The sequence below is a fragment of the Sinohyriopsis cumingii genome, chromosome 17 (genome assembly GCF_028554795.1).
Source record: "Sinohyriopsis cumingii isolate HCF-2022 chromosome 17, ASM2855479v2, whole genome shotgun sequence".
NCBI classification, from domain to species: Eukaryota; Metazoa; Mollusca; class Bivalvia; order Unionida; family Unionidae; genus Sinohyriopsis; species Sinohyriopsis cumingii.
Window position 1 is genome coordinate 18,095,155 of NC_142977.1, and position 15,095 is coordinate 18,110,249.

General features: G+C 36.1%; 1 long non-coding RNA gene across 1 annotated transcript in view; it reads left to right on the top strand.

Moving 5' to 3' along the window:
• Positions 1–12,161, top strand: part of LOC149777843 (uncharacterized) — a 40,537-nt gene extending 28,376 nt beyond the window's left edge. Inside the window, exons 2-3 of the long non-coding RNA XR_016415475.1 lie at positions 10,540–10,634; positions 11,999–12,161. This is a non-coding gene — a long non-coding RNA (uncharacterized LOC149777843). The remainder of the gene's footprint in view (positions 1–10,539; positions 10,635–11,998) is intronic.
• Positions 12,162–15,095: the final 2,934 nt, after the last annotated feature.

A 15,095-nucleotide genomic window follows, 5' to 3' on the forward strand; every position in this document is an offset into this window, starting at 1 on the left:
ATTTGGAAGTGGGGATTTCTTGCATTTTTTATTTGGCTTAAAGCCACAATCCTGCAAAATGTTCATTTGGGATAGCTTCTGTGATCCTGGGGTGCTTCAAATAGAGTTGCGCAGATTTTGCTGTGATTCCTGATTACTAAAGAGAGAGATTCGGTCTCTGTTAAATGCATATAGTGCACATGCGTACGTACGTGCATGCATACATAGATACATACATACATACACTGGTTCGAAATTTCTTCGTATCAATTAGGTAACCATACCACAAAAAAGGGACGGGATTAGATAAACTGATTAATAAAGGCTTGCATAATCTAAACCGCGAAACTCTCCATTGCCTTGACATTCGCTTTTGAGTATCACTGTTTGCTTTTCAGAGGAGTCGTACACCACTGGGAGTGGAGACCCCCTCAAAGTTATTGGAAGTATAGCTGCCGTCAGGATTTACACTGAGATCACGCTACACTCAATCGCGGAAAACCTAAATTCTACAGCAATCCTAATACCGATGACAGCCATACGTGGCGCTCCTTTCTGGCACTGTAATAAATTTTAATTTAGAAAAAAACAAAACGTTTCATTGTTTTGAGCTGATTAATACATGAAAAACAATAGTTTCAAAAGGCAGATCTCCTGATGTAAAAATTTCAAGGAAAATAAAATCAAAAGATGTTAGTACTAGTATATGTTTAGGTTCATCACATCTCTTAGACCTGGATATTGAGTGGAAAGAACAGTCAATCACCCGGACAGTTTATGTTATATATATTAGTAGTGTTAAGAGAGCGACTGTTGTAGGAAAACGTTGTGATGTTATCAAATGTTGGACGTATTACTGGTTCAGCTACAAACTAACATTTATAGATGTTTAACATTTATGTATCTAATTAATCGTACAAAAAGATATATCACCTTCTGCAATAATCTCTCGACGGCTAGGATGATTATGTAATATGTCTCTGAGTTGGAGAAAATCGAAAACATTGACAATTCCATATTTATTTGGCGACCTAAAACCTAGGGCATGTCTGATTTATCTCGATACCTCAAAAGTGCAATGTGAGTGCAAATTGGCACTATTAGAGCTTCCTAACTACATTATTTTACCAGGTTATAGATAATGTACCGTATCATATTGCGCTATATGGTTCCTTAATGGACGTGTATCGATTTTTAAGTTGTCTCTCCTATCAAGCCATTCGCGCGTTTAGTTCAAACAAGAAATGTGTGAATAAAACTAACTTATGCGCCTTTGGACTACCTTCTTGCACGTGAATGACCCATAATTTGAGACTATTACTCACAGATAACGGCCTTCAGTGAAGATGAAACCACGAGAGTAGAGATAAACATTTCATAGGTTTAATGTTGTTGGCATAATTAATGTAATATAGTCAATGGGACATATGTCTCATAAGTCCAATGTAAAGCACTTATTTTCTTTTTAAATCGAATTATGTTATAAATACACAGAATGGCTCACGTTTCTGTGACAACGGTAGTAACGACCAGCGAACTTTTCCAAAACCTTCGACACTGTTGCAATTTGCTGTTGATCTCTGCATGACTTTGACCCACTGTAATCTCACAAAGATACGACAGGCAACCCAGACCATGGATCATTTATCTCCAAATAAATTCTAGCTAATGTTGATAAGAAAGGTAGTATGACATTGGGGCTTTGCGATTTATATTACTGTTAAGGTTTTATGGAATTAAACTACGTAACAGAAAAGAGCGAAAATCAACAGGTTTAGAACAATTAAACAAATATTTTTTTCTTTCTTAGAAAACAAAGTGACAATTTTTAAAAAAAGTGAGTTAAATCCCAAATATTCATAAAAGTTCAGTTACAAGTCCATAAGTAAAGATAATTCCAAATGAATTCCGATATTGAATTGGCTGATGTGCCGAAAGCCTTGGCTAACAGTAATGAAGTATCACAATTATACGATCCACAATGTCCTTGAATGAATTCACGATAATTCCAAGACAGTAATTTAATCATAGAGTCAAACAGCGCTTTCTAATTCTAATGAATAATTGAAATAAATTTAATTCTCTCAGCTGAACACTAAGACTGATGTTATGATGTAGAGAGAGTAAATAACACATATATAAAGCTAAGACACGATAACAGAACCAGGACGAAGGTCATTTTCCCATCTAATTCAATTCATAAACATCTGTCTTCTAGAACATTCTAGCTTTCTAAATAAAGCTAGACCTTGTACTCAAAATCTGTAAACATTTTTACCTCCAATTAATGATCTTAATATATAGTCTAAAATCATAGACAAATAGTAGCTATGTAATATATTGTTTATAAAAGAAAATATATGTGAGTAACAAGATGGCCGCTATCGCTTAACCGGCTTGAAGCAGCGGTTCCGTTTTCTAGTGCCGTTTTCATGATATTTGTGCTTGATGCCTGTTTTCATCTTCGTTATTGTGTTCATTATGTATTGGCTGTTAAATTCGTATGTGTTTCTTCATCTCCTTGTTTTGGAAACGAGAATAATCAGACTTTTTCTCAGCTGTCTTGCTCCACTGCTTTTGAACAAACCGCCATCACGTGATACTCGCCAGTCAACCCGTTTATGCTACGATGGATCCTCATTAATTGCTTTAAATGATCACTCCTTGGCTCTCCACACTATATTGTGCTCTAGACTAAACGAACTGGGACTACATTCATCATTACCTAAATGTAAACAGAAGCGAAAAAAGAAACGTTGTTTCAAAGCTGGCCGGCTTAGAACAGGAAGAAGAATCCCAGTTATCTCCCTTTTTTCGGCACAACCATTTAAAAAAATTTCGACCGTTAATTTAGATAACCTAATTCAAATCCCTATTAATTCGTCAACCTTTGTGTCATCTATCCAAGAAATACCTCTGCGCATTACATTATTCAATGCCCAGTCAGTAGGACCACCGGAAAAGCGTACAGAAATAGTTAATTTTATCAACGACCAGAATGTTGACATATTTTTCCTGACAGAAACATAGCTAAAAACATCAGGCGATGAGCCCAAGTGTACGGATCTAACACCCACTGGTTAATCCATCAAGTCGTTCCCCCGTAATTCTCGCGGAGGTGGAATTGCTGTCATCACAAAGAACTCCCTGATAAAACGTCTTAACTACACCACAACATTCAATTTCGACCACACATCGTTTGAACTAGTCCAAACCACACTTACACTGGAGCAAAGGTCAGTCCATTTTTTCTGCCTATACCGCCCTCCTCCTAACAGAAACAACATGCTGGCTGACTCTCTCTTTTTGGAGCAGTTTCCGAATCGCCTGGACTATGGAAATTCGATAGGTGGCAACCTGATTATTCTTGGAGATTTCAACTTTTACTTTGACTGTCCCGGAAACTCAAACACATCAAAACTCATATTTTCCATTAATGTTTTCAACCTCAAACAGTCAGTTAACCAAGCCACCCATAGACATGGCCACATTTGAGACTGGATTCTTCAAAGACCTGATGATAACATTCTACGGTCCTCCCTAGTATCCCATGACCTTGCATCAGATCACCTCTGCATTATATGCCATCTTGACGTATCAGTCCCTAACCCTCCACCTTTATCTGCTACTAAGAGAAACCTCCGTATGATAAATAGAACCAAACTAATGCACGACATCCAAGGTAAAATAACAACTTGCTTACCTCCTACCGCAGAACAACTCGTTAACTGTCTGCGTTCATTGCTTGACAAACATGCCCCAGCTACCAAGTGCAGAGTATCAATTCAAAAGTGTTCTCCATGGTATAGCAATGTTAGGGACCAGCTTCGCACTGCTAAAAGAGACTGCCGTAAAGCTGAGAGGCTCTGGCTTTCCACCAGACTCACTATTCATAAGCAAATCTATGAAGTCGCTAATAAGAATGTCACAGATATAGTCCATGCAGCGAAATCAGCCCACTACACCACTAAGATCACGGAAAGTTCCAGCTGCAAAGAGCTCTTCGGGATTACTAACAAGCTAATGTCAAGGAACATATCAACACCACTTCCAACTACCTTCTCTCCAGTCGACCTTCAGGACATGTTTGCAAATTTCTTCCATGACAAAGTACAAACCATTAGAGATAGGCTTGACACCACAATTTCAATTTACTCGTCGTCAACATACAGTTGGGATACAGAATTTGAACGGCAACCATTAGCAGCATTTGAACCTGTCTCTATGGATTTCGTACGTACAATCGTGATGAGTGCACCAAAGTCATGTGAACTTGATCCAATTCCAACATCACTGCTGATTGAATGCTTAGATCCAGTATTGCCTTCACTAACTGATGTTATTAATACCTCTCTCTCATCCAGGGAATTCCCATCATTTTTCAAAACTGCCATTGTAAAGCATTTGCTGAAGAAACCAACACTAGACCATAACGATTTAAAGAACTACCGCCCAGTTTCTAATCTCCCATTCGTACCAAAAATCTTAGAAAAGGTTGTTCTATCCCAGCTTGTTTCGCATCTAAATTCAAATAGTCTTTTTAGCAATGTACAATCTGTATATCGCCCTTGGCACAGAACTGAAGCTGCTCTTCTAAAAGTAGTTAATGACATTCTCTCTGCGTTGGATAGTGGAATGATTACAGTCCTCATCCTCCTTGATTTGTCTGCAGCATTTGACAAAATAGACCATGATATATTACTTCACCGTCTCCAGCATGTATTTGGCATTCATGATACAGCCTTACTGTGGTTCAAGTCTCACGTGGTTAACAGGACACAACTTGTATATGCAAATGGAATACACTCCAGCCCAGTTGATCTATGTTGTGGTGTTCCACAGGGGTCTCTTCTTGGACCGGTTCTCTTCATTCTGTACACTCAGTCGATCTCAAGTGTCATAGATCATCATCCAGTGTCTCAGCAATTGTACGCTGATGACACCCAAATATACAAATCTAGCCACCCAGCTGAAGTTGATGCTACCATCCAAGGTGTAGAGAGGTACATTTCTGATGTGAAATCATGGATGACATGTAACAAGTTGCAGATGAATGATGATAAAACTGAGGCCATTCTGATCACAACAAAAAGACTTTCTCATTCACATCCTTTACCTCAGACAATAAATATCAACAACGCCAACATTAAATTCACACAATCAGTACGAAACCTAGGTGTTACTCTGGACAATACTCTCACATTGCACCAACATGTCATGAACATATGCAAGGCTGCATATCTTGAGCTGAGACGCATCAGCTCCATTCACAAATATCTTTCAGCTGATGCCACTAAAACACTTGTGTGTTCATTAGTACTTTCAAGACTGGACTATTGTAACTCAATTCTGTCTGGTTCATCTCAATATCTACTCCAGAAACTTCAAAAAGTTCAAAACACAGCTGTTCGGATCATACTTAGAGTACCACGATCAGATTACACCTCCCCGCTGCTCTGTACCTTATACTGGCTATCCATTCGATCCAGAATCAAATACAAAATTTGTTCTCTGTGCTACGTTTCACTGTCGGACTCTAGTCCAACATACCTATCCGACCTCACCCAAGTGTACACACCAGCAAGATACTTACGCTCCTCTTCTGACAATCGTATACTCATTATTCCTACTATGAAAACAAAGTCATATGGACAGCGTTCTTTTGCATACCAGGGCCCAGCAACGTGGAATGAATTGCCCACTGAACTTAGACACAAAGACACAGTGATCACATTCAAGAGGGCTCTCAAAACTCACTTATTTCGACTGCAAGAACAAACTTAAAGACCTAATAATGTTTCCTACCTGAAATATTATCAGCATGTTTTTTATTTTTTAATGTTTTTCTAATTTCATGGTGTTTGTTTTTGTAATAATATTATTATATGTTTTTTTTAATTATCTTATAGGTGTTGTCTAATGTTGTAAAGCGCTTAGAGCTTCTAAAGATTAGGCGCTATAAAAAGTCCTCATTATTATTATTATTATTATTATTTAGGTAGGCCCTAATCTTACACAATTAGAATATACAAAACATCGAATGATTGAGAAAAACTAAGACGAAATGCAAATCAAATATGCCTAACACTATTGTTACAAGTCAATGTTTTCTATATCTCATGACTATACACATTTTTACCCTCGCGTCACAAGCGAGTGTGTGCGGTGTAGCTAAGATATGGGTTGTAAATATATTTACATAGAAAATTTGGCTAGCATAAAAGCTGTCACCAATTACTAATTCCTAAGAAATGTAAAGTGTGACACCGACAAAAGCAATAAACGGCAGAAAATATCGTCTTTATATGCTCTGCAAACATCGGTGGCGTTTTAGAAACTTTTTCAAACATGAATAATTTTCCACTGCAAAATGAAGTATAAACGATTTTACCATTCGAAAACATAAACTTAACAGCGAACCTCCCCTCGCGTGTACTCCCAAGCGAAGTTACCAAGACATACTCCAGTCATGCCGATACAATGGCAACTATTTACTAGATTTTTAGTGCATGTAGATCAGCTATTTTGGTCGCTAGGCGTACCCTGGCGAAGAATTTATCGGATCTGTTCCTATTTTTTTGGATTTATTATTGTTTACTTTTTTACCACGATCAGAAGTTAGAATCAATTCATTCTAAGCCATTCGTTTATAGTCTGCTTGATCTTCTTCCTCAACATCACTGTTGGGCTTTTCCACGACAATAGGAAATAGGAATATGAACTATATAATATGAAATAATCTTGTCGTATCCTGTCAAGTTATGGCGTTTGTTTAGTGTACCATACCAACTCTAAGCTCACCATCCATTTTACAGTCACATGCAAATATGTGAAATGCTTTGTAGTGCTCCTTTGTGAATATATAATTCACTGAAATTAAATTGCCTTCCCAGAGTAGTGACTGGATATGTTTTGCATTACATTAACATCATTTTCACAGAAATGCCAAACTTTTATAAGGTTTTTCCACACATTCATTATTATTGCTTGTGAATGGCATTGGTGTTTTTATGTGATGTGTTCTTGCACATGTAGAAGAGGGGTGTAAGTTATTGTCAGAAAGAAAGAGAATGAAAACAAAGGGTTGTGTATTATTAACTTGCTTGATGAGATTGTAAAATAAGATGTGCATACAGAGCCTACTCTTTCCGACATCGATAGAGACGAGATGAAGATAAGAGAGTGAAAAGACAGAATTCCCTAGGTCAGTCGTACAAATATTACAAAGTCAAATTATATGGGTCATAATTGAAACAAAGACAAACGTTGTGTTTGATGCTGGCCACTTTCTTGACTTTGTATTGAAAATAGAGTAAACGTGCTACAAAATTGAACAATGAGACATAGCGTATAATACGGACATTTTTTGAGTCTGCAACCGCCGTAAACATTGTTATATGCTGAGCAGACTCAAGCTAAACTATGTATTTAGAGCAATATAATTTCGAACAAAATATACAAAGTAATTGTGCTAACAAATGAAACACTGAGATGAGCGGCATTATAAAACTAGACTGTAAAAGCCGTATAACCTTGTAAGAGATTATATGCGGATGCAACCGCCTAAAAACCGAACAAATGGAGAAAAATAACAATAAACAACAATAAACAAACATATCATTAACAAGATAGCATATAACAATTATATACAGCGAGGTATGATGAATTGGAGGTGGGAAAAATTTATACCATAAAAGAAAACAATTTTGCACCGCAGAAGGAAATTGACTCGACTGACGCCAAAGTCCCTAGCAGAGAGAATCCCTCCTCGCACAGCCGGTGGGAAAGCATTGCGAGTGGCTGGGCAGAACACGTGATTAAAACTTTAAATATATTGGCCCTTGACAGCACTTTGCACGACAAATCTGGCGGGAAATTGTAGATCGAATCACACCTCCCATAAATGTCCTTAACCGAGCGTAAATCGTTTTATATATTATGCAGACAGCATTTCTTTAACCCATTCATCCATTGCTATTTTTGCTGTCGCTACTACCTTCATTAATAATTTCAATATCATCACTGTTTTCACTAATTATTTGAATGTCCTAGCTGGGTGACTAATCAGAGATATGATGTCTTCTTGCATAATATCATATAATGTCTTTTCAAGCTTCTTCTCTTGAGCTTCACCTATATTACGTCGTTTTTCCTCTAAGCATATTTCTATGTCGATTAATATATCAAGAAGCTTCAGATACGTATTTGAAAAATCATACATCTTTGGCGATTCTTTTAATAAACCTGCATGACACATTTAATCTTCTTCATCATCATCATCATCATCATCATCATCATCATCAATCCCTTAACACAAGAGGTCGTTGGGATACCACACTTGGCTTTACAATTACTTCTCTCCATCTTTCCCTGTTCTCTACTGCCCTTTGGGAACTCTAAATCCCATGCCTGTCCACTCCTTAATGTTGTCTTAATACCTCTTTTTCTGTCTATTGACACACCAAATGAAGACAACATTTAGTCTTAATAATGATTTCATCTTGAGTGTGTTCATTGTTCGGGTAACATGATTTTCAAATTATATACGCTCATAAATCCTTATAAACATTATATGAATCAATCGGTGAATTTTTCACCAATACATATCGTTGTATATTACCAAGTAAAACAACACCTTCTCTGCAAAATACAGTGTAGCTACGATTAATATAAAATATGCTTACATAAATTTAATTCTCCGCAGAATATGAAGTGTCATCGAGATCCATAATCCTATTGTTGTCATAGTGTTTTGGTCTAATATAATCTCACAAAAGAGAATCTCCTTCAAATTTATGATATAATACAAAATAGTTTCTGTTAGCTGTAATAGTGTATTCGCCTGACTGGGGCACCTGGATGTAACTTTGCTTATTGATCGGTTAACACGACTTTTGATAGGATCTAGTAGTGCTCCTATCCCGTTGCCTAAAATCCGATAAACTTAATATAAGCGACAAGGACCTCCCATCTACAAAACTTCCCATGAAGGACTTTCCAAGAGCGAGTCAACAACTGTTGTAAACACCATTTAATATTTACATGCAAATATCTCGTTTCGGCAATCCCACCAATAAACAATACGTATAACAGTTAATGCTCTTGGTTCTTTTTTCTGATGTTTAATGTATCGAAGGTCATCAAGCGAAGTTAACGATGTCTTTAACTAACTTGTGTTTTCGTTCCGTATATTTCTGGTGCATGCATGTTCATATGTAATGTACACATGTGCAGATCTAGTTGTTTGTGATATCCTTTAAAATTTACATACTTTTGAACCTATGTTACAACCTTCTAAATAATGTTTCAGTATGCTCTTTCATTTTATTTTCATTGTTTCCTTCTTGTCTTTTTTTCAAGATGACATGCCATTTACTGGTTAATAATGTTATTGAACTAATTATCACTGTGCAGCTTTCAGCAAAGCATTAGTAATGTTTTGCTTTCTAATAATTGTCATTTCCTTCGTTGATGTTCACCCTATACTGGAAAGTGGATTATTGTATTATCCCTTGAGGATAGCTAGGTTACAAACCAACGTTTTTCCTACTTATGGATTAATATATTCGCTAATGTTATAACTGAAGCTATGATAAGCACTAGATAAGATATTTATTACTAAATGAGTTGCAACGTTTAATTAATAATTCGGTATAGCTTAGAGGATTTTCTTATCTCTAAGTAGAATTATTTAGAGTGCTAGGTAGACAATGGAAGAAATCTACTTCTGTTTATTGAAAGCGTAATTGTCCAACCATACTGGACCTGTACCGCCTGGCACATATCATCATCCATCCATGGCTACCATGTACAAAAATATATATCACTAAAAACCTCTTGAATAAGATTAAATTATTGTTTTCTTTTCTTCATGTATTCAAGATGTTCTGTAAACGTATTTTAATCAAGGAAAGTCAAAGGGGCAAAGATACTGAAATGTATTCACAGTCATCCCTTTACACAAATTCAGATTTACGTACCACACAAATTAACTCCGGACGCTAAGAATACAAATTCTCCAGTAATACTATTGTTTTAGTAGTATTAGTAATCGTATTAGTATAACAATTACTTTTTTGTAGCAGTGGTTGTTGCAGCACAGGTGATAGTCGTAGCAAGAGTAGTAGTAGTAGTAGTATTAGTAGAATTCAGTAAACTTGTAGAAGCTGTTATCTCTTGGATTCTCATATGTGTATTTAACCCAAGGCATAGTATGTAAGCTGTATCAATGATATACCACGAGATATAAAAAATTTTCATTCAAAGGAAACGAGGCTTGCCCGAGTTTCCTTTGAATGAAAAATTTATACAACGAGATAAAACGAGATAAAACTGGCGGCCACAAACAGTGCACTTTAGGGGAGTGAACTCTTCACAATCCCTCGCATGTATGTACGCTCAAAAAAGAAGTTCTGTAGTGATTCATAATTTCCTGTACACTTCATTCATATTAATTCCTATATGTTTCCTTTAGCAATATTAAATGAAATGAAAACACAAGGCTGATAGTTAATATTCAAAATATTTTTAATAATGTGCATGCAAACGTTGAATTTGCAGCGTTCGTTGCCATGAACAGTAACAGGGCGGCCATTTGCATCTATAGCAACAGTACGATTCGAGCCAGAAACATCAAAATAATGAAGGAACAATAGGTAATTAAACAATTTAACCATAAACACATTTCATTGATATCGATTATGTCCATATTTCGCAGTTCCTAGTGACTGTCAGTGTCACTTTCAATAATTCTCCTACGTTTCCGCTGTGTGGGCCCTGTTTGAGAATTCGCCTGTTGAAAGAAGTTGACCCAGTTAGGGATCTCGTTCATGTTTTCCGTTAGGTTCATAACAAACATATTTTGTGCGGTGATGTTTGATCCGTAGAATGGGTTGCTGATAATCTGATTCTGCTGAATATTACACGTTTGAGAACTTGATATACTACAGTTTGTTGCTGTGCAGTTGTAAATTTCTTTGTTGTGGGGATGGGGGTTGACATCATCATTAGTTGGGTGGCCGGTGTTGCTCAGGTAATTGGAGCACGTCTGTTGTTGTTTTTCACTAATGTTTGAGTAGCTGTTTATAGACTGTACGTTTTTGTGGCCTGAAATTTGCATGATATCAGTTGGGGGTATGTTTTTGTCTCTTAACTTCTGAATTAAGTACTTTCGGCTACTTGGGTTTGTTAATTTCTTTCTTTCTGTAATATTTGCCTTTTCTTTCATTTTTTTTCATGATGCATCCAAGTTTGTTAATTCCAACGACTTGTTTCCTAAACCATTTTGGGTTTGTCGCTGAGATTGGCATAGTGTTGGGTGCACCCCCCTCCATTTCACATTGTAATGTTCTGTCACTTCCCTCAAACCAAAATGCACAGAGTTGTTAAACCACAATGTGTTAACAATGGCTTCAGGTGTTTCCATCCCCATTAGTTTTTTTTTTACTATACAAGGCATTTATTTCTTCGTCTGTGATCGGTTGACTCCGATTGGGTTTATTTCCTTTTCCTTTAGATTTTAAATCTTTTTGCTTAACCCGAAGAGCCTCCCTTGTGAATGCAAAATTTGTGTCTGTTCCTCTCATGATTGTACTTGCATATTTCTTGATTTTAAGGTAGCGATCGATGGAGCTGATGATGCTTCTTAAGCTGTTCGGTTCAAACTCAAATCCATCTTTCCTCCTAACACTAGAACCAGCCACGTGCTGATCCAATTCAGATGGGTGTACCTTGTGTAAATTAATGAATTCATTTTTTGACTGCAAGAATTTTGTCACTAGCCTTACATCAAAAAGTGTCTTTTTTAAAGTGTGCATTCTGCTTACTTTCTATAAATTTCAGTATATCATCAGGCTCATGGTGTACAAATCTGTTTTCCCTAGCACAATGATCATTTTCATTTACAAATGTCTTAGCCATGTCTCTATCAAACTCTCCAATAAACTCACAGTTTAGTAGATTAAATGCTGCTTCATCATCTTGCTCCATATCTGATGTCATTGTTTTCTTTTTTCCACAGAGTTGCAGTGTTTGATTTTTGCTAGAGGGAGAGACTGGAAACAGCAGTGTTGACAGAAATGACAGCAGACGACACAGGGTAGAGCTCAATAATATTTATTTCCTGGATTGAGTATGGTGGTTTTTTTTGTATAAAAATGTTAGTTTCTATAAAAAAAATTTTTAGAAGAAAATCATTTTCTTGTTATTTTTTCCTTTTTAAATGTAATATTCCAAGAAATTCATATCCATGTTTAGAGAGTATAATAGCTATAAAAACATGTTCATTATGCGTATTCATACGCCATGGGCAAATCACAATTTGATATACCAATACTATTGGTATATCAAGTTGCTTTATACCAACACTTCAAAGGCCATGTTATTTTTAATGTATATATACATCTGGCAGAATTCACATATGTCGCTAATCATATATCCTACTAAACTGTGGGTGGAAATTCGTATATGTCAGTAATCATGCATCCTGCTAATTTGGTGGGTCGAAATTTATATATGTCGGTAATCATGCATCCTACTAAACTGGTGGGTGTAAATTTACATATGTCGGTAACCATACATCCTATTAAACTGGTGAGTGGAAATTCGCATTACTCGTACAATGGATGCTCGTGTTGTAATGTTTTGCATGAGAGACGCGAATATTGAGTCCCTACCGTACGGATCCTATTATTTTTTTTTAATATGAACTACGTTTCTCTATTCTCTCAATTTATAATCCTTGTTAAATCCAGCCATCATCTTAACATATTATGCAGCACTGCGTGGTAGCTGGCAGCATGAATATTATCTGTAATAAAACAATATCTGGAGCCATGATGGCAATGTTACATAACAAGGTAATGTCTCGCAAGCAATATATTAGACCACAAGCAGCCTCCAGAGTTTGTTATCAAGTCCCTTTTCTTGTTCGCATAACATTTTCTTAAAACAGGTATTTGGTAAATCACTGCACATTTACCACTGAGATAATGCATCCCACCAACTCAAAGTTCACCCTGCATTTTACGCTCAAGTTCAAGAATTTCAACGTTGTTGTAATGCTCGTTTCTGACCCTATTAGTCTCCATAATAATCTTGCCGTCTCTTGGTAATGACTGCATAGGTTTTATGAATTTACATCGAGATGATTTTTCAGATAAATAACAACATTTCATATGGTTTTGTATAATTTCCTCATATTCTTCAATTTCGCAAACGAACTCAGTGTTGTGCATACGTGTGAAAGCCATTGGGGTATTTATATAATACGCTGAAAGAATTTCATTAGCTGGTTCATCCTTGGTCATCTTTGCTGTCGGCAATGCCGTCACTAATGATTTCAATAACATCTTTATCTTCACTAACAATTTCAAGGTCTTCGCAGAGTGGCTTTGTCAACATCAGCAACTTGTTTTCTTGCACAATATCGCGTAATGACATAACAAGCTTCTTGTCATACATTTCGCAGAGTTTGCGTTTTCATTTTTCCAACATAATTGCTAAGTTGATTAATTTAACGTAGAGCTCCAAAACAAATTGAGAAATCACACAACATCTTTTGGAACCCTTTAACAAAACTGCATAACAAATTTAAGCTTGATAATTATTTCAGCTTTTCTGTGAAGTCACGAGCACATCTTTGTTCGGGCAATAAAATTTTCGTATTAGACGCTCATAGAGCCATTAAAGTATTATAAGAATCAATCTGTGAAATTTGCCATTGCTTAATATATACCGCCTTAATGCTCTAAGATAATATACTCTGAAGTAAAATAATGCAGTATCCATAAAATACAGTGTGGCTGCAATCAATGTAACTTATGTTCACACAAAGTTAATTCTCCTCATAATACATATAATAGTAGCCACCAATAATCATATCGTTTTAGTACTATTTTCGTCTAATATATTCTTACACATGAGAATGCTCCGCAAACTATGTTATATAGTATCGATAACATTTGCTGCTTACTATAATAGTGTATTGGTCTCCTTGTAGCTTTGCATGAATTCTCTTACACGAGCCTCATCGTTCATGCATGCAGATTTGATTTTTTCAAAAATCGTCTCTGCTGGCAGATTTTGCTGCGCAAAATCGTTCGTGTTTGCGAAGAGTTCCCAATGTGTATGTAAAGAGCGCGGACTCACTGCAGCTGTTGTGGCATTTTTTTAATGTTTGTTTTTGCCGCTGCTGTCTGTATAATTTCTTACATTTCCTTAATTGGCTACATCGTACACACTAGCCAATTTTGATACGCAACGACGCTCAAGCTAGCGTATAATTATTTGTAGCCACACTACACACACTCGCGCATGACGGGAGGGTAACAATTAGTGAACTCATGGGGTATAAAAAGCGTTGACCTATATCAGTATCAGCGATCGGAAAGCCCCATTCTCATACTGGTAAAATTTTGTCTCAATATGTGGCTATTTGTATAATTTTAAACATCGAAATCGTGTTTCTGATAATTATAATGACGACTTGACAAGTTATGCTGGATTTCATTATTATCAATTAAAGATGATTTTGACTCCCTCTTTCATTTTGTTTCAAATCATCGGTCCACCTACATATGTTTGTTTATATTACTAAATTGAATAAACGTCACAAAAGCACTGGCCATGAGTTTTGTTCCTAAACCAGTTGGTACGTTTTGTTAAGAATATCTCAGAGGATTTTCTTTGTATCTTAGTAGAAATCAACGTCCTGCAAATTGTAATTGTTACATCATATTTTAATCAAACAAAAAGAGTTTACTGTATTCTGATGGATATGATGATCTCAGTTTTATTTGGAAGTTCATCGACCATATTATAGTGGTTTAAAACATGTATTTAATCTATCCAACTTTAGGATTATATGCCACTGAACGTTTATAGCGAAGGTTTTTAAAATACGTGCTATATCTAATAATATATACCTCTGATGTCGGTGTATACGGTGAACTTGGAATATTACCACTGAACTATTTAAGGCTTGTGAAGCTAGTTAAATATTGGTTTAGAATTAATTATTCTGCAAATATTGCACTGACTACTTCATATTGGCAGTTATATGTGTGAAAATGAATCAGATACTTTTATCAGCTGAATTACATTCCTAAAATAGACTT